The following is a 20,495-nucleotide window of genomic DNA, read 5'->3' as shown; positions in this document are numbered from 1 at the left end:
AATAATAGTCATAAAATAAAATCTACACAGACTTTTAAAAGTCTGTGTAGATTTTATTTTATAACTATTATGAATAAAAGTTAAGTTTTAACACAATTAATTTATACTATACAAAGTGTGTCCCAACACAGAGTCTTTCTTTTCTCTTTTCAATTTATCATTAAAATTTGTGAACTCTTCAGAATTTTATATATATGGCCTAAAACTACCTCAGATTTTCACACAAGTCCTAAAAGTAGATAGAGAACCTAATTAAACAAATGAGACAAACAAATTAGATGTGCTTATTTTTTTATTGAGGAAAATGATCCAATATCACATAAATGTGAGTGTCAAAAGTATGTGAACCTTTGCTTTCATTATCTGGTATGACCCCCTGTATAACTGCATGTAAACGTTTCCGGTAATTGTTGATTAGTCCTGAACATCAGCTTGGAGTAATTTTACCCCAGTCCGCTGTGAAAACAGCTTCAACTCTGTTATGTTGGTGGATTTCCTTCCATGACTGCTGGCTTTAGGTCCTTCCAAAACATTTCAATTGGATTAAGGTCCGGACTTTGACTTGGCCATTCCAAAACTTAATTTTTTTTCTTCTTTAACCATTCTTTGATTGAATGACTTGTGTGTTTTGGGTCGTTGTCTTGCTGCATGACCCACGTTCTCTTTAGATGCATCTCATGGACAGATGTCCAGATATTTTCCTTTAGAATATTCTGGTGTAATTCAGAATTCATTGTCACATCAATGATGGCAAGTCATCCTAGTCCAGAAGCAGCAAAACAGGCCCAAACCATGATACCTCAACCATTGTGTTTCACAGATGGTATTTATGCTGGAATGCAGTGTTCTACAAACACCACTAGGTAGCTGCAGCGCCCGGATGCTTCTCACATAGGTAGCCGGGCAGCACTGCAGCTTCCCGTCCCTTGGTACGCTCCGCCCCTCCTGGTTTCTCCTTCTGTTGTGTCTGCAGCATCTGAAGAGCTGCAGTGTTTGGGCGGGAGGAGGCTGGTGGAAGCTGCTGCTCCGGAGCAATGTAAGTATAACCTAGTGCACACACACGCACTGACAACCCCCCCCCCCACCCCCAGCCGTATTACTGTATGTAAAATGGGGTTCTGCTTGAAGTAATATGTAAAAGGGCTCTACCTGGCGTAATGTATATAAGTGGCACTACTGTGTGGCATAATTTGAATAATGGAGACCATGGCTACACAGGGCTCTCTATACCCACTGCGTTTTTTTGTCTTCCAAGCGCTGGGCAACTCTACTGCCAGCTTCCCCTCTGCTTACCATGTGTTCCATTCATGTGCCAGCCCCCTATCCTATGTGGAGTCTGACCTAAGCAAGATGGAACCAGAGAAGCCGGAAGTGCACCTTGCCAGTGCACTATGGCAGACTCGGAGGTGAGGGCAAAGCTGCAGTTTGAGATGTGAAGGGGAGCGCTCTGGCAGGTTCTTCCTAATTCTGCATATCTCGGACTGCCGGGGGGAGGTGTGCCTTGGACGGTGCATATGCCCACCTGGTCTGCGCACTAGGTGGTGTATTTCCCCAGACGGGGACCCTTGGTTGTTGAGCATTGTACTGTACAGTTAAAACCACCTGTATACATAATCTGTACAGGGCCTAACAAGTAACTCCTTCTTCCACGGCATACAGTGCCAGCTACTACTTTTCAGATGCCACCTAAGTATTTCAGGTTCTATTTATTATTTTGAATTGTTTGTTTAATGTCATATGCGCCAAGTGATAATGCAATGGATTTCCAACATTAAATATCAATGTTCTGCCATCTTATGATAAAGAATTAACTTGACTTGACGGAACAAAGGATACATGATGGGCCAAGAAGTTCTTATCTATATTACCGTCAATGGGGGTCATTCTGAGTTGATCGCTTGCTAGCAACTTTTCGTAGCGCTGCGATCAGGTTAAATCTCGGCAAAACTGCGCATGCGTATGCACCGCAATGCGCAGGCGCGCTGTACGGGTACAAAGAGGATCGGTGCTGGGCGATGGATTTAACGAAGAATCCATTTGCACAGCCGATCGCAAGGTGATTGACATAAAGAGGGCGTTTGTGGGTGTCAACGGACTGTTTTCTGGGAGTGTTTGCAAAAACACAGGCGTGTCCAAGCTTTTGCAGGGCGGGTGTCTGACGAAATTCCGGGACCAAAAAGACTGAAGTGATCGCAGCGGCTGAGTAAGTCCAGAGCTACTCAGAAACTGCAAAAAACTTTTTTGTGCCGTCGGCTGCAACTGCGTTCGCACACTTGAAAAGCGGAAATATACTCCCCTATAGGCGGTGACTATCTGATCGCGGCGCTGCAAAAGGTTGCTAGCGAGTGATCAACTTGGAATGACCCCCAATGTTTCTACATTGTCTAGCGGTGGAGTTGATACAGGTGGAGGTTAGCTGCATAGACGGTCCGGGACTCCACTATGGGGGTAATTCCAAGTTGATCGTAGCAGGAATTTTTTTAGCAGTTGGGCAAAACCATGTGCACTGCAGGGGAGGCAGATATAACATGTGCAGAAAGAGTTAGATTTGGGTGTTTTATTTTGTTTCTGTGCAGGGTAAATACTGGCTGCTTTATTTTTACACTGCAAATTAGATTGCAGATTGAAACACACCACATCCAAATCTAACTCTCTCTGCACATGTTATATCTGCCTCCCCTGCAGTGCACATGGATTTGCCCAATTGCTAACAAACTTGAGGCTGCGATCAACTTGGAATTACCCCCTATATGTGGCAGTCTCTAACATCAACTTCCAACTACATTCAAGACACAGATATCCCAAATTACTGCCTTGTCCCAGGCATCGAGAATCCTAGTTTTGGCACTGATAGAGACTGCTGTGCGGCTAAATATGAATTGGTATTAGTTTTTCTCTATCGTCCTAAGTGGATGCTGGGGTTCCTGAAAGGACCATGGGGAATAGCGGCTCCGCAGGAGACAGGGCACAAAAAAGTAAAGCTTTTACCAGATCAGGTGGTGTGCACTGGCTCCTCCCCCCATGACCCTCCTCCAGACTCCAGTTAGATTTTGTGCCCGAACGAGAAGGGTGCAATCTAGGTGGCTCTCCTAAAGAGCTGCTTAGAGAAAGTTTAGCTTAGGTTTTTTACTTTACAGTGAGTCCTGCTGGCAACAGGATCACTGCAACGAGGGACTTAGGGGAGAAGTAGTGAACTCACCTGCGTGCAGAGTGGATTTGCTGCTTGGCTACTGGACACTAGCTCCAGAGGGACGATCACAGGTACAGCCTGGATGGTCACCGGAGCCGCGCCGCCGGCCCCCTTGCAGACGCTGAAGAGAGAAGAGGTCCAAAATCGGCGGCTGAAGACTCCTGAGTCTTCATAAAGGTAGCGCACAGCACTGCAGCTGTGCGCCATTTTCCTCTCAGCACACTTCACACAACAGTCACTGAGGGTGCAGAGCGCTGGGGGGGGCGCTCTGAGAGGCAAATAAAAACCTTATTAGAGGCAAAAAATACCTCACATATAGCCCACAGAGGCTATATGGAGATATTTAACCCCTGCCTAACTTCAAAAATAGCGGGAGACGAGCCCGCCGTAAAAGGGGCGGGGCCTATCTCCTCAGCACACAGCGCCATTTTCTCTCACAGAAAAGCTGGAGAGAAGGCTCCCAGGCTCTCCCCTGCACTGCACTACAGAAACAGGGTTAAAACAGAGAGGGGGGGCACTGATTTTGGCGATATTGTATATATATAAAAGATGCTATAAGGGAGAAACACTTATATAAGGTTGTCCCTATATAATTATAGCGTTTTTGGTGTGTGCTGGCAGACTCTCCCTCTGTCTCCCCAAAGGGCTAGTGGGTCCTGTCCTCTGTCAGAGCATTCCCGGTGTGTGTGCTGTGTGTCGGTACGTGTGTGTCGACATGTATGAGGACGATGTTGGTGAGGAGGCGGAGAAATTGCCTGTAATGGTGATGTCACTCTCTAGGGAGTCGACACCGGAATGGATGGCTTATTTAGAGAATTACGTGAGAATGTCAACACGCTGCAAGGTCGGTTGACGACATGAGACGGCCGACAATCTATTAGGACCGGTCCAGGCGTCTCAGAAACACCGTCAGGGGTTTTAAAAACGCCCATTTACCTCAGTCGGTCGACACAGACACAGACACGGACACTGAATACAGTGTCGACGGTGAATAAACAAACGTATTTCTCATTAGGGCCACACGTTAAGGGCAATGAAGGAGGTGTTACGTGTTTCTGATACTACAAGTACCACAAGAAAGGGTATTATGTGGGAGTGGAAAAAACTACCTGTAGTTTTTCCTGAATCAGATAAAATAAAATGAAGTGTGTGATGATGCGTAGGGTTACCCCGATAGCAAATATTGGCGTTATACCCTTTCCCGCCAGAAATTAGGGTACGTTGGGAAACACCCCTTAGGGTGATAAGGCGCTCACACGCTTATCAAGTGGCGTTACCGTCTCCAGATACGGCCGCCCTCAAGGAGCCAGCTGATAGGAAGCTGGAAAAATATCCTAAAAAGTATATACACACATACGGTGGTTATACTGCGACCAGCGATCGCCATCAGCCTGGAGATGCAGTGCTGGGTTGGCTTGGTCGGATTCCCTGACTGAAAATATTTTATTCATGTAGAGCATTTAATAGGATGCATTCTATATATATGTATGTGAGATGCACAGAGGGATATTTGCTCTCTGGCATCAAGATAAGTGCGTTGTCCATATCTCCCAGAAGATGTCAGGGACACGACAGTGGTCAGGTGATACAGATCCCATACGGCAGATGGAAGTATTGCTGTATAAAGGGAAGGAGTTATTTGGGGGTCGGTCCATCGGACCTGGGGACCACAGCAACAGCTGGGAAATCCAACCTTTTTTACCCCAAGTTACATCTCAGCTAAAAAAGACACCGTCTTTTCAGCCTCAATCTTTCCTTTCCCATGAGGGCATGCAGGCAAAAGGCCAGTCATATCTGCCCAGACGTAGAGGTAAGGGAAGTAGACTGCAGCAGGCAGCCCTTTCCCAGGAAAAGAAGCCCTCCACCGCGTCTGCCAAGTCCTCAGCATGACGCTGGGGCCGTGCAAGCGGACTCAAGGTGGGGGGGTAGTCTCAAGAGTCTCAGGGCGCAGTGGGATCACTCGCAAGTTGACCCCTAGATCGTACGAGTATTATCCCAGGGGTAAAGATTGGAGAGTCGAGACATCTTCTCCTCGCAGGTTCCTGAAGTCTGCTTTACCAACGGCTCCCTCCGACAGGGAGGCAGCATTGGAAACAATTCACAAGCTGTATATCCAGCAGGTGATAATCAAAGTACCCCTCCTACGACAAGGAAAAGGGTATTATTTTTCCACACTATATTGTGGTACTGAAGCCAGACGGCTTGGTGACACATAGTCTAAATCTAAAATGTTTTGAACACTTACATAAAAGGTTCAAATCGAGATAAAGTCACTCAGAGCAGTGATAGCGAACCGGAAAAAAGGGGACTATATGGTGTCCCTGGACATCAAGGATTACCTCCATGTCCAAATTTTGTCCTTCTCATCAAGGGTACCTCTGGTTCGTGGTACAGAACTGTCAATATCAGTTTCAGACGATGCCGTTTGAATTATCCACGGCACCCCGGGCCTTTTTACCAAGGTAATGGCCGAAAAGATGTTTCTTCAAAGAAAAAAGGCATCTAAATTATCCCTTACTTGCACGACCTAAAAAGGGCAAGTTCCAGAGAACAGTTGGAGGTCGGAAGAGCACTATCTAAAGTAGTTCTTCGACGGCACGACTGGATTCTAAATATTCCAAGAATCGCAGCTGTTTTCCGACGATACGTCTGCTGTTCCTAGGGATGATTCTGGACACGGTTCAGAAAAAGGTTTTTCTTCCCGAGGAAAAAGCCAAGGAGTTATCCGACCTGTCAGGAACCTCCTAAAACCAGGAAAGGTGTCTGTACATCAATGCACAAGAGTCCTGGGAAAAATGGTGGCTTTTTACGAAGCAATTCCATTCGGCAGATTCCATGCAAGAATTTTCCAAAGGGATCTGTTGGACAAATGGTCAGGGTCGCATCCTCAGATGCACCTGCGAATAACCCTGTCGCCAAGGACAAGGGTATATCTTCTGTGGTGGTTGCAAAAGGCTCATCTATTGGAGGGCCGCAGATTCGGCATACAGGATTTGATCCTGGTGACCACGGACGCCAGCCTGAGAGGTTGGGGAGCAGTCACACAAGGAAGAAACTTCCAGGGGGTATGGACGAACCTGGAAAAGTCTCTTCACATAAACATTATGGTACTAAGAGCAATCTAAAATGCTCTAAGCCAGGCGGAACCACTCCTGCAAGGAAAACCGGTGTTGATTCAGTCGGACAACATCACGGCGGTCGCCCATGTAAACAGACAGGGCGGCACAAGAAGCAGGAGTGCAATGGCAGAAGCTGCCAAGATTCTTCGCTGGGCGGAGAATCACGTAATAGCACTGTCAGCAGTGTTCTTCCCGGGCGTGGACAACTGGGAAGCAGACTTCCTCAGCAGACACGATATTCACCCGGGAGAGGGGGGTCTTCATCCAGAAGTCTTCCACATGCTAATAAACTGTTGGGAAAGACCAATGGTAGACATGATGGCGTCTCGCCTCAACAAGAAACTGGACAAGTATTGCGCCAGGTCAAGAGATCCACAGGCAATAGCTGTGGACGCACTGGTAACACCTTGGGTGTACAAATCAGTATATGTGTTTCCTCCTCTGCCTCTCATACCAAAGGTATTGAAGATTATACGGTGAGGAGGAGTAAGAACAATACTAGTGGCTCCGGATTGGCCAAGAAGGACTTGGTACCCGGAACTTCAAGAGTTGGTCACGGACGACCCGTGCCCTCTACTTCTGAGAAGGGACCTGCTACAACAGGGTCCCTGTCTCTTTCAAGACTTACCGCGGCTGCGTTTGACGGCATGGCGGTTGAACGCCAGATCCTAAAAGGGAAAGGCATTCCAGAAGAAGTCATTCCTACCTTGATTAAGGCAAGGAAGGAAGTCACCGCGAAACATTATCACCGCATTTGGCGAAAATATGTCGCGTGGTGCGAGGATCGGAGTGTTCCGACGGAGGAATTTCAACTGGGTCGTTTCCTACATTTCCTACAATCAGGATTGTCTATGGGTCTCAAATTGAGATCTATTAAGGTTCAAATTTCGGCCCTGTCAATATTCTTCCAAAAAGAATTGGCCTCAGTTCCTGAGGTACAGACTTTTGTTAAAGGAGTACTGCATATACAGCCTCCTGTGGTGCCTCCGGTGGCACCGTGGGATCTAAATGTAGTTTTAGATTTCCTCAAATCCCATTGGTTTGAACCATTGAAAAAGGTGGATTTTAAATATCTCACATGGAAAGTGACTATGTTACTGGCCCTGGCTTCCGCCAGGAGAGTATCTGAATTGGCGGCTTTATCTTATAAAAGCCCTTATCTAATCTTCCATTCGGATAGGGCAGAACTGAGGACTCGTCCGCATTTTCTCCCTAAGGTGGTATCAGCGTTTCACCTGAACCAACCTATTGTGGTGCCTGCGGCCACTGGCGACTTGGAGGACTCCAAGTTGTTGGACGTTGTCAGAGCCTTAAAAATATACATTTCAAGGACGGCTGAAGTCAGAAAATCTGACTCGCTGTTGATACTATATGCACCCAACAAGTTGGGTGCCCCTGCTTCTAAGCAGACGATTGCTCGTTGGATTTGTAACACAATTCAACTTGCTCATTCTGTGGCAGGCCTGCCACAGCCTAAATCTGTTAAGGCCCATTCCACAAGGAAGGTGGGCTCATCTTGGGCGGCTGCCCGAGGGGTCTCGGCATTACAATTCTGTCGAGCAGCTACGTGGTCGGGGGAAAACACGTTTGTAAAATTCTACAAATTTGATACCCTGGCAAAAGAGGACTTGGAATTCTCTCATTCGGTGCTGCAGAGTCATCCGCACTCTCCCGCCCGTTTGGGAGCTTTGGTATAATCCCCATGGTCCTTTCAGGAACCCCAGCATCCACTTAGGACGATAGAGAAAATAAGAATTTACTTACCGATAATTCTATTTCTCGGAGTCCGTAGTGGATGCTGGGCGCCCATCCCAAGTGCGGATTATCTGCAATACTGTACATAGTTATTGTTAACAAATTCGGGTTATATTGTTAAGGAGCCATCTTTAAGAGGCTCTTTCTGTTATCATACTGTTAACTGGGTTTAGATCACAAGTTGTACGGTGTGATTGGTGTGGCTGGTATGAGTCTTACCCGGGATTCAAATTGCCTCCCTTATTGTGTACGCTCGTCCGGGCACAGTACCTAACTGGAGTCTGGAGGAGGGTCATGGGGGGAGGAGCCAGTGCACACCACCTGATCTGGTAAAAGCTTTACTTTTTTGTGCCCTGTCTCCTGCGGAGCCGCTATTCCCCATGGTCCTTTCAGGAACCCCAGCATCCACTACGGACTCCGAGAAATAGAATTATCGGTAAGTAAATTCTTATTTTGACCACTCCCCTTCCCCACGAAGCAACACCCCTCTATTTTTGATGCGAGTTTTCGGCACACATTGTCCCTATTTTAGTTGTGGGGGTTACCAATTCTCTTTCTGGCACAGTGCACCAAAATGCCTAGCTACGGCTCTGCTCATGGTATGCAGTGAACATCACAATTTAATGCAAAGTTTGAGTTATATATTTTTCCCTTTTGTGATACTGAATAATGACTCAAGTACAAAATGTAATATTTTGCTGAAATAAATCTTTTAGTTTTACAATTCCATGATAAGCGACATATTTATAGAATTCTCAGAATGTAAGAAAAACTTACCTTGAATGCTCTGTCCATAATATTTCTTTATCATTTTTTAATGGTGCTTTCTAAACTAATCTCAGCATAGTAATTAAAGAGCTGTCCTTGTCTGAGTAATGCAGATGCCCTAGAAAAAGGGATCATAACAAGCCATGTGATGTACAAAGGCTTGTGTTTCTTTATCACTTACTTTTCTTTTTTTCTAGTTCAAATGTCCTTGATTAGTCATTGTCAAACACGATTTTGCAATGTCTGCTTGTGCCAATGTTATCTGTACAAACAAGAAGATGTCTGAAAATAGAAATGAAATGTTGGTTGTATAGCCACATCGATTGTCTACTATTTGCATTGTAAATGGCCTCTCTTCCTGAGGGACAGGCTTTAGCTGTGATGATCTAGCAGAGAACAGATAGCGGAGAGGCATCTCAGGAGCCAGAGGTCATTTCAACCCTGGTGTTCAGTGACAAACTGTGTATGTGTTTCTACATTTTACAGAATGAGGGCAACGTTCTAGAGTATATGTGAGTGTTTCCCAAATACGGACTCTAGCATCAGTGTAAATACTGTTTTCTCTTAAATCGACTCTTCTAATAAACACGGCCCTTTTTAATTTTGATTTCAAATATTAACCAAACATTAATGTGGAAATGTTCAAGACGCTGCTTATTTCTTGACATTCAGCTGTATTGAAATGCAACCACTTGTATTCAAATATGGCTCTTCTGTGCCTTGATTAAGCGCCCAACATTTGAATATATAGAGTCTGAGTCTGACGCAGTGACAAATAACAGATGTTAGGAAACTGCATAGAAGCGGATTTATACATTTTTGCCTCTCCTCTGCTTATTCAGACTGATCTTCAGACTGATCCTCTTTGCGTAAAGTGGTAATTTCTGGGTGGCAGTGCTGCATTTGCATGCAAGATAGTCTAAAGATAGTATAAAGCCCATGGGGGTAATTCAGAGTTGATCGCAGCAGCAAATTTGTTAGCAGTTGGGCAAAACCATGTGCACTGCAGGGGGGCAGGTATAACATTTCAGAGAGTTAGATTTGGGTGGTTTATTTAGTTTCTGTGCTGGGTAAATACTGGCTGCTTTATTTTTACACTGCAATTTAGATTTCAGTTTGAACCATACTTACCAACTTTCAGTTTCTCCTCTCCAGGAGAAGCCCGGAGAGGAGACAATGCAGGAGAATTCGTGGGGCGGGGCTGTGACCTCATCAAGCCCCGCCGCCAGATCGGGAAAATGCAGCGATTCGTGGGTCTGCGGGAAGGGGGCGGGGCTAAATGACGTGATTTGTGTCATTTGAACCCCTTCCCCTCCCCACGGACCCACGAATACGGGAGAGTATGTCTCCATCCTGCCCGCATCACTAAGGTGCGAGCAGGATGCAGGAGACCTGCCTACTCTTCCGGGGGTGCGGGGGGCTACCCCAGCTTCCGGGAGAGCAGGCAAGTATGGTTTGAACACACCCCTCCCAAATCTAACTCTCTCTGTACATGTTATATCTGCCCCCCGTGCAGTGCACATGGGGCCTAATTCAGAGTTGATCGCAGCAGCAAATTTGTTAGCAGTTGGGCAAATCCATGTGCACTGAAGGGGGACAGATGTAACATGTGCAGAGAGAGTTAGATTTGGGTGGGGTGTGTTCAAACTGATATCTAAATTGCAGTGTAAAAATAAAGCAGCCAGTATTTACCCTGCACAGAAACAATATAACCCACCCAAATCTAACTCTCTCTGCAAAAGTTATATCTGCCACCCCTGCAGCGCACATGGGGGGTAATTCAGAGTTGATCATAGCAGCAAGTTTGTTAGCAGTTGGGCAAAACCATGTGCACTGCAGTTGGGGCAGATATAACATATGCAGAGAGAGTTAGATTTGGGTGTGATGTGTTCACCCATTTCTTGAATACTTTCCCATCCAGAGTCCCGCTTTGGCTGCAGCAGCTCTGCCCAAACCACCTGGAAAATGACATGGCTGGCACTTTCCTGACGTTTGCTTATGCGTAGTAGGAAAATCACTGAGAAAATGGTTGCCATGCCATTTTCCCAAAGTCCTGCGCATGCGCACTAGTTTCTGGCACAGTTCTAGGATCTACTGGTAATCCTAGTGCTCAGCGCTATAGCCACAACATGTAGCCTTTGGAACAGAACTGAGATGCTGCACATGCTATGGGGCTGCTTCTAAGTCAGCACACTGTGAGGGACAGATCGTGTCAAACTAACTTGATTAGCTTCTACGAGGAAGTGAGCGATAATCTTGACCAAGGCAAAGCAGTGGATGTGGTCTTTTTAGATTTTGCAAAAGCCTTTCATACAGTGCCTCACAGGAGACTGATCATCAAATTAAGGGAACTTGGACTAGAAAATGCTATTTGTACATGGATAGGTAATTGGCTGGATAACAGGGTACAACAACTACTCCAGCTGGGCACCAGTAGTCAGCGGAATACCACAAGGGTCCGTAACTTGGCCCGCTACTGTTCAATATATTTATTAATGATCTAGGAATAGGCCTATACACTTAATGGGGAAAATATAGGGGTAGCAGTAGTGGAAAAAGATTTGGGGGTGCTCATAGATAATAGGCTTAATAACAGTACACAATGTCAAAATGCAGCAAAGAAGGCAAGTAAGGTGCTTGCGTGCATACAATGGGGCATTGAGACAAGGGACGAGGATGTATTCCTGCCTCTGTATAAATCATTGGTACGTCCGCATCTGGAATATTGTGTTAAATTTTGGCCACCATATTATAAAAAAGATATCGGGGAACTCGAAAGAGTTTAAAGGTGAGCTACTAAACTGATTAAAGGGTTAAAGACACTGGAGTACGAGGAAAGTCTTACTAGGTTAAATATGTATTCCCTTGAAAAGGGGAGACTAAAGGGCCCTACACACTTAGTGATTTCACTGATCGATATGAACGTTCTCGTTCATTAATGAACGAGAACTCGTTCATAATGGTCAGTGTGTAGGCACCAACGATGAACGATGCGCGGACCCGCGCTCGTTCATCGTTGGTGCCGGGTCACTTGTGCTTGCAGGCCAATATGGACAATCTCGTCCATATTAGCATGCACGCATATGGAGCCGGGTGACGGGGGGAGTGAAGAAACTTCACTCCCCCCGCCGCTGTGTCGCCCGTCTGCAGTATCGGCCGTCTGGCAGCTCGGCGGCGGGTCGCCTAATGTGTAGGGCCCATAATAGGAGACATTATTAATATCTTCAAATATGTAAAGGCCAGGGTCAATACAAAGAGTTAGCAGGGGATGTGTTTACTAAAAGAACTCTGTATAGGAAGCGTGGGCACTCACTGAGGCTAGAGGAGAGAGATTTCCGTACAAAATGTAGGAGAGGGTTCTTCACCGTAAGGGCAATAAGGATTTGGAACGGCGGACTCTGTAAATGCATTTAAAAACAGATTGGACAGTTTTCTAACAGAAAAAAGTATTCAAGGCTATAGCATTTAATATATTGACATTATGTATATGGGAGTGATACGAAATATAGTTGTCAATAGGTACAAAACCATTATTTCGGCTGGTGCATTATAACGTGCACTGCTTAATACAGAATACAGGTTAAACCCGATGGGCTTTTTGCCTCTTTTCAACCTCATTAACTATGTTACCAGACCAGAGAGAAGCTGCCAGCAAGAAGAAACAGGTGTTTTACCATGAAGTAGGAGAAAGTGTGCTTAGAATTCTCAGTTCTGGCTCATACTGGTTATATTATGTATGTATCTATGTATATTATGGGATGTTTGACCTTTTTTCTGACAAATTATGGATAAGTGAGATAAAGTATGTTTAGTACAAAACGTTTGTTTTTTAGACTCTCTCACCTGTAGCTTGTACTATAGACTATCTATTACATACACTATTTTATCTATGGATATGGACACAGACATACACATTAGCGTTAATTTGTGTTGGGAGCCAATTAACCTACCAGTGTATTTTTGGATTGTGCTATGAAACCAGAGTACCCAGAGGAAACCCACGCAAGCACAGGGAGAATATACAAACTCCACACAGTTAGGGCCGTGGTAGGAATTAAACCCCAGACCTAAGTGTTGTGCAGCAGTAATGCTAACCATTACACCATCCATGATAAGGAGACCAATTTATACATATAAAGTATGTCCAGGGCCAGGGTTAGATTCTTCTCCTGAAATTGCTCCAATGCTGCTCCGAACAGGGGACGTGGATTGTGAATGCTGCCCACATAAGAAGAAAAAAAAAATCTTGTCAGGTGGGCTAGCCCTGCTGTCGCATCTCATAGCTAACTGTGATCGCTGGCCTGGTTTTTGTCTGAGGTATTACATTCATTGCACTTTGCCTGAGACAAACTATAGCTTATTAACCACTTAACTGGGTAATGTTTTTTCCAAAAAGTGATCAGAAATTGTCTTTTTTTTTATGATTGAATTAGATCAAGAACACCTATTTAAGACTTAACCAAATTGTTTTTATTTAAAAAAAAAAAAGTTTATTGTAAAACATCGGTACATAAGGCATCACCATTGGAACATCGCAACCATCACTACTTCACCTTTTACGGGTGCCTACTCCTCTCTGAAGCCTTTGGGGGTCTAGAGTAAAGATTAAGGGTGCTTTGTAACATTTCCCTACAACTGCTAATGTCTGCAGCCGATGGGTGGGGGGTGCTACCGGGCTGACTGATTAGCAGTGATCGGCAGCACGGCACGCACTGGGAAGGGGCAGGACCAGGAAGCAGCGGGAGAGTGGGCTTTCTGACAGGTCGCATCAGATGCGACCATGTCAGGGAAAGCCCAGCCCTGGTGTGGTTGCATTTGATATGACCTTACCAGGCAGACGGTTAAGTGGTAATTATGCCCACTTCATAGGTTGGCCACACTCAGGCAGTTGGAAACTACCCTCTAGAATGTCTGGAAGTCTATTGTTGGTGTGTCTGATTGGCAGTTCCCTCTCATGTAGGTTAGTGTAAACGTGTAGCTTAAAAGTAGAATCTTGCCCCACATGTAACTTAATGTGTGTTAATAATAACTACCTACAGCAGCTATAAATCCAGCGTCCTCAAAAGGATCCAACATTCGAAAAAAGAAGTAACAGCGCACGCTCTTGTAAATAATGTAAAAAAAAACACAAAAGTGCTTCTTCATTGTATAAGATTTCTGAAATTCATTAAATGAAACAGGAACATTGAGTTAAAAATGTCTTTATTTCTAGAACTGGCAAAACAGCAAGTGTACACACAAGTTTGGTTAGCGCATCAAAACCTAAAACGCCAAATAGAGAACTGTATCTTCCTCTTTTTATTTTAGAAATGTTATGAATTAGCATAGATTTTACGTGTGAGTTCACAATGAGGAACTATTAATTTGTATTTCATAACACTGTTTATTTGTGCTAATATAAATATATATAATTACTGTGTGGTGTTTTTTTTTTTTAACGTGGGTCATATCTCGGTGGACTTTACAATTAAGTTTGGAGGGGTTGCTTGGTTGGTGCACTCATTTACTGTGCATTATCATGTCCATAGAAATCCAACAAAAACATGGTAATGCAGATACATACACAACAATGTTTATCCGTATTGGTTGTTTTTTTGTGCGCCTTGCACTATAATTTAGCATGGCCTAAATTGGTTGTATAAATGTATATACTTTAATATAATAATATAATGTGAGTATTAACATTTTATTAGTAAATACCCAAAAAGTATTAAAATAGCAAATTGTTTAGCAGCATATATACAATGGAACGGCCAAACCATGCGGCAATCTGATGTAACAATATTCCCTTACACACTACATGATCTGTGGTACGATGGCGCCATACATGACTACTAGTTGAATAGTCCCATCTGACGTGCGGCACATCAGATGGGACAATGCAATGGGGCTAATGCTGTGCATGTTCGTACAACAGCGATCAGGTCAGAACTGCGCGTGCGCCAGCAACGCAGTGCGCCGGTGCATGGCAGACAGCCGACGGCTGTCTTAGCCCTGCGGTTGCCTCTGCCTGATTGACAGGCAGAGGCGGTCGCTGGGCTGGAGGGGGCTGGCCGGCGGGGGGGGGGGGGGGCGTGGGCCACGGCAGGTGCGTGACGTCACATGCAGCCGCTGCAACCCTCACAGCGAAGAGTAGCTCCTTGCCAGCGCACAGGAGCTGCACTGGCTGGGAGCTACTCCTACAGTACAAAAGCATTGCCGCTGTGCAATGCTTTTGTACTTGTACGACGGGGTAGGGCCTGACATGCGGAGCAGACTAGCCCAGTGCTGGGCGTCCCCCCGCATGTCAGGGAAGCTGATCATAGATGTGCTAAATTTAGCACATCTACAATAAGGTCTGAATCACCCCCAATGTATGTAAACGATAGATTGGGTGTACACACTATATGGTGGTTGTGCAGACTGGTCGAAAGTACCAAGAATGCACGATGTAACGTATAGTATGTACCCATCTTTACACATATTCATTTTTTGAAAGTTCCATGAGTATCCAGGAGGAAATATCAGAGAGACAGCTAGAGATACAAGCTACAGTAGGAGAGAGGGGGAGAGGACAGGGTAGAAGTGGTAGATCTGAGTGTCATCAACATAGAGATGATCTTGGAGCCAAAAGAGTTGATTTTTTTTTTTATTAACGTGGGTCATATCTTGGTGGACTTTACAATTCAGCTTGGAGGGGTTGCTTGGAGAATGGAGAAATGCGACCATACATTGTAGATGTATGGGCCTCATTACCACGGCAACTGCAGTTTTGCAACATTAACCCCAACCTGTGTCTAAAGCCGCAACCGCTGAAACATTATCCGCAGCTGTTGTGTTAGGTTAGGTACCGCCGCAAACGATGATTTTGCGATATTGTTAGCATGTCAATATTTCATCAGTGTAGACATTCTGAATATGTTGACACAATGACCATTTTGACATTCTCCGGTCAACAGGCTTGGACTGGCCCACAGGGGTACAGGGGAAACCACCGGTGGGCCCCACTGCCTGGGGGCCCACCTCCTGCTCTAAGGATCAGGTTCCAGACTGTGCAATTTAATTATACATCATACATATGTTACCTTATACTGGACTATGGTGACTTTTCTACAGTGCATTGCTGTTATTAATCTGGTACATTATCATGCATGCAGCAGCTAAATTTACTGTATATATTTATGAAGGGGCCCAGACGTTGCACTCTCTAATGGTTAGTCAAACCAATGATGTGGCAGCCCCCCCCCCCCCCCCCTCTGCAGACTGGCCACACTCCTAACATGGGCCCCTACCACTGCATTCCCCCGGTGGGCTCTACATGCCCCAGTCCGACATTGCCGGTCAACATGATGAATATCTACATTATAACTTGTCGACAAAATATACAGAAACCTGTTGATAAATTTATATCTGTTAGGATGGTAATTGCCACATTGAGCTTCAAAAGTTCAGAATACTGTAGGTGGCATTTCTTTGATCATTTGTAACTTTATTGTACCCTCCAAAAGCTGTTTTCAAGTATTTCCTTTGTTTCATAGGACACTCAGTCACTAAAACTGCAAAGGAAACATATTTGCAGGGTACTGTAGGTTGTAAATTACTTTGTAGTTAATACAACTCGTTACTATTTTAAGTTGTCCCCCCCCCCCCGCCCTACTATTTTTTTTTTCCTTAATGTTTTCCACACAGTGATGGGAAATGATACAGAGATGGATTTTTTTTCTGTAAGGATTTGAAATGTAATTATGTGTTTACTTGCTCTGAGCCGCACCTTATGTAACCAGATGCACAAGCATGTAATAAAAGCTCTTCGTTTCATAGGCTTCTTGAGACGTCCCTATGCTGAAAGTTGCTGCCAGTAGAACACGTTGGCCTGCATCCCATTTTCCAGACTTCCCATTGAGCCAGGGCCAGATTCCTTTGGGAAATCATTTCCCGAAGGTCAAAATAGAAAGGAGGACATTCTTCAGCATGCCGTTTGTTAATATAGAAATCTAAACATCTGCAACAATACGTGTTGTTTACATTTACTTGGGGGGGGGGAATTATGTACACGTCCCCAGACTTAATATATTGCAGAACGGCAGTAATCAGCGGCTGGCGTAGGAATCTGGATGAAGCCTGGCTGCTTGCTTATTTATTTATTGTTCAATCAATTAACTACAAGAGGGTTGCTGCGTAAATAGTTTATAGGACGGTCATTTCCTTTTTGGAAAACCTATCGTTGAAACATTAACTAGTGTAAATGATGTTTTTTCTGAACAGGTAGTTTGTTTATTAATTAACAGTTATTTATATAGCGCACACATATTCAGCAGCACTTGACTGCAAATATTTAGCCGTTCACATCAGTCCCTGCCCCAGTGGAGCTTACAATCTATGTACACACACACACACACACACACACACACACACACACACACACACACACACACACACACACACACACACACACACACACACACACCTCTTAATTTTTGCCATAAGCCAAGTAACCTAACAGTAAGTTTTTGGATTGTGGCAGGAGACAAATGGGAGACATACAAACTCCACACAGATAGTATCTTGGTGGGAATGAAACCCATGACCATTGCACCACCCAAGTATCAGCTTGTATCAGGTAGTTTTTACACCAATTTAAATACATTTAATTTATTTCAGAATGCAAGGGGCTATTGACACAAACTTGTCAGTAATCCTGGAATAAATGTTTTATTTCAGCACAATAGATACATGGCTTGCTGTAGACATTCAGATGCTGATGGTTCTAGTACAGTATGTGCTTTCTACAGCCCTCATTCTCTTATTTCCACAGCTGCTCTGTGTCTGGGCTACTATGAGAATCTGGAGTAAGATGGTGATGAGTCACGGATCTGCCACAATGCTGTCTCTTTCCTGGGGATGCTTAAACCATTAGCAATCAAAGAAACCAGCAACAGTCAGCACTAAAAGAATGTGCATGGCTTTCCAGCTGATAATGTATAAATAATACAAAGCTACGTTTGGCAGCATAGGACAGAAGAGGTGACTCACCGTACAGAGAAAATAAAACACTTTTAGAAGCAAGCACACGTTTCATAAACTTCAGAAATTGTTCTTAATTTAATCTGTTTTACAGTAAGTTACTTTATTTCCCTGGTTTAAAATCGCACCTACATTTATTTATTTATTTATTTATTTTATTTATTAACAGTTTCTTATATAGCGCAGCATATTCCGTTGCGCTTTACAATTAGAACAACAGTAATAGAACAAAACTGGGTAAAAACAGACAGACATAGAGGTAGGAAGGCCCTGCTCGCAAGCTTACAATCTATAGGGAGATAGGCATAGATACACAAGGATAGATGCTACCTATTGCATAATGGTGCACCAGATTGCTAGGTTCTTAATGGGTTGTATGATGATACCCCACAAAGTTATCCAAGTGTCAGGAGGGTGTGAGACTAAAGAAAGACAAGATATGTGATGTTATGAATACTCTACAGAGGATGTAATTAGATAGGGAAGCACTGAAGGTTATGTGGGTGGGTCTGGAATTTGATAGGCTTGTCTGAAGAGGTGAGTTTTCAGGGAACATTTAAAGGTTTGGAGACTAGAGGCGAGTCTTACTGTGCGTGGGAGGGCATTCCACAGAGTGGGTGAAGCCCGGATAAAGTCCTGTAATTTTGAGTGTGAACAAGTAATGCGTGTGGATGAGAGACGTAGATCTTGTGCAGAGCGGAGAGGTCGGGTAGGGAGATATTTTGAGATGAGTGAAGAGATGTATGTTGGTGCAGTTTGGTTAATAGCCTTGTATGTGAGTAAAAGTATTTTATATTTAATACGGTAGAATACCGGTAACCAATGGAGGGACTGACAGAGCGGATCTGCAGACGATGAACGTCTGGCAAGGAAGATTAGCCTCGCAGCTGCATTCAAAATGGATTGTAGTGGTGAGAGCCTATGTTTGGGAAGACCGGTCAGGAGACTATTACAATAATCAATGCGGGAGATAATGAGAGCATGGATTAGAGTTTTTGCTGTGTCTTGTGTAAGATAAGGGCGTATTTTGGATATGTTTCTTAGATGTATGTAACATGATCTTGAGACAGATTGAATGTGGTAACATTGCATAACACTGTAAATCAGGGCTGTATCATTTTCATTAGGGGTGTGCCAAACCATCCTGCTGCCTAAGGGACCCCATAAATCAGATTTAAAAACTACCAAAAAAAAAAAAAAAATTTACAAATTTATAATTAGTAGTTCCGTGCCTATTGCGTTGTAGTTCATGACACAAGAAGCTAATTTTTCTGGTATATGGTGATTTAGGCTTTTGAGCCGTGCAAGCACATTGATGTCTATCAACCAAGGAAAGATTATAAACCGAAGCTATGATGGAGGATCTCTTTGGGAAACATGAGAAATACACCAAATAATAATAATAATATGTCAGGGGTGAATAATTGCACCTTAATACAAGTTTGATATGTGCACATGTGTGTGCGTAAAATGTGTCAATATTATGTTCTGCTTACATTAAGGTTTGACCAAGTAAAATGCATTTATGTATGTCCTCTGCCTGCAATTACACCAGCACTCCATGGAATTAAATGCCTACACTCGACCATGTGCAGAGCTGCAGACATTTGTGTGTCTGTTCTGTCCTTATCCATCTGCCTGTTCAAGTAGTGTGCACTTGCTCCGACCCTATACCTGCTGCCAGTAAAATGAAATAAGACCGTTCTCTGTGTACACACAGCGCTGCATAGCCCACAATTCTGTCTTCACAGCCTCATACAACACACGTAGGGGGTCATTCCGAGTTGATCGCTCGCTGCCGATTTTCGCAACGCAGCAATCAGGTGAAAAAATTGCATATATGCGAATGCGTATGCCCCGCAATGCGCACGCGCGACGTACGGGTACAAAGCTCTTTGTGGTTGTGCACACGTTCTAGCAAAGTTTTCCTTCGCACTGACGGCCGCAAGAAGATTGACAGGAAGGGGGCGTTTCTGGGTGTCAACTGACCGTTTTCAGGGAGTGTTTGCAAAAACGCAGGCATGGCTGGGCGTTCGCTGGGCGGGTGTATGACGTCAAATCCGGATATGAATAGGCTGAAGTGATCGCAAATGTGCTGAGCAAGTTCAGAGCTACTCTGAAACTACACAAACTGGTTTTGCAGAGCTCGGCTGCACATGCGTTCGTACTTCTGCTAAGCTAAAATACACTTCCCAGTGGGCAGCGGCATAGCGGCTGCTGAAAACTGCTAGGAATGACCCCCATAACCCATTACAAGACACTTACGCCTATTTGCTCGAAGACGCATGTGCTTGGCTATGGAGCACGTGCAGTGTAAGAAAAATACTAAAGTTTTGCCTGTAAGCTGGACTTTTGTGCAACTTGACATCAGCCCCAGTACAGTATGTCTGCTGTGAAAGGGGAACCAAAGAAATAAATCTGGTTTACCTGCCACAAAATGTATTATCTATTCTAGGACCTTGTAAAATAATGGGGCAGATGTATTAACATGGAGAAGGCATAAGGAAGTGATAAACTGGTGATAAGTGCAAGGTGATAAACGCACCAGCCAATCAGTTCCAATATGCAAATTGACAGGAGCTGACTGGCTGGTGTGTTTATCACCTTGCACTTATCACTGGTTTATCACTTCCTTATGCCTTCTCCAGGTTAATACATCT

At 44.4% G+C, this 20,495-nt stretch overlaps 1 protein-coding gene across 5 annotated transcripts in view; it reads left to right on the top strand.

Annotated features, from left to right (window-relative positions):
• Nucleotides 1-20,495, top strand: part of THADA (THADA armadillo repeat containing) — a 1,252,206-nt gene that overhangs the window by 794,637 nt on the left and 437,074 nt on the right. The window lies entirely within an intron of this gene.

Source organism: Pseudophryne corroboree, chromosome 4 (genome assembly GCF_028390025.1).
Source record: "Pseudophryne corroboree isolate aPseCor3 chromosome 4, aPseCor3.hap2, whole genome shotgun sequence".
In the NCBI taxonomy this organism is placed as follows: domain Eukaryota; kingdom Metazoa; phylum Chordata; class Amphibia; order Anura; family Myobatrachidae; genus Pseudophryne; species Pseudophryne corroboree.
Note: the sequence above shows the minus strand (reverse complement) of the source record. Positions and strands in the feature narration are given on the sequence as shown.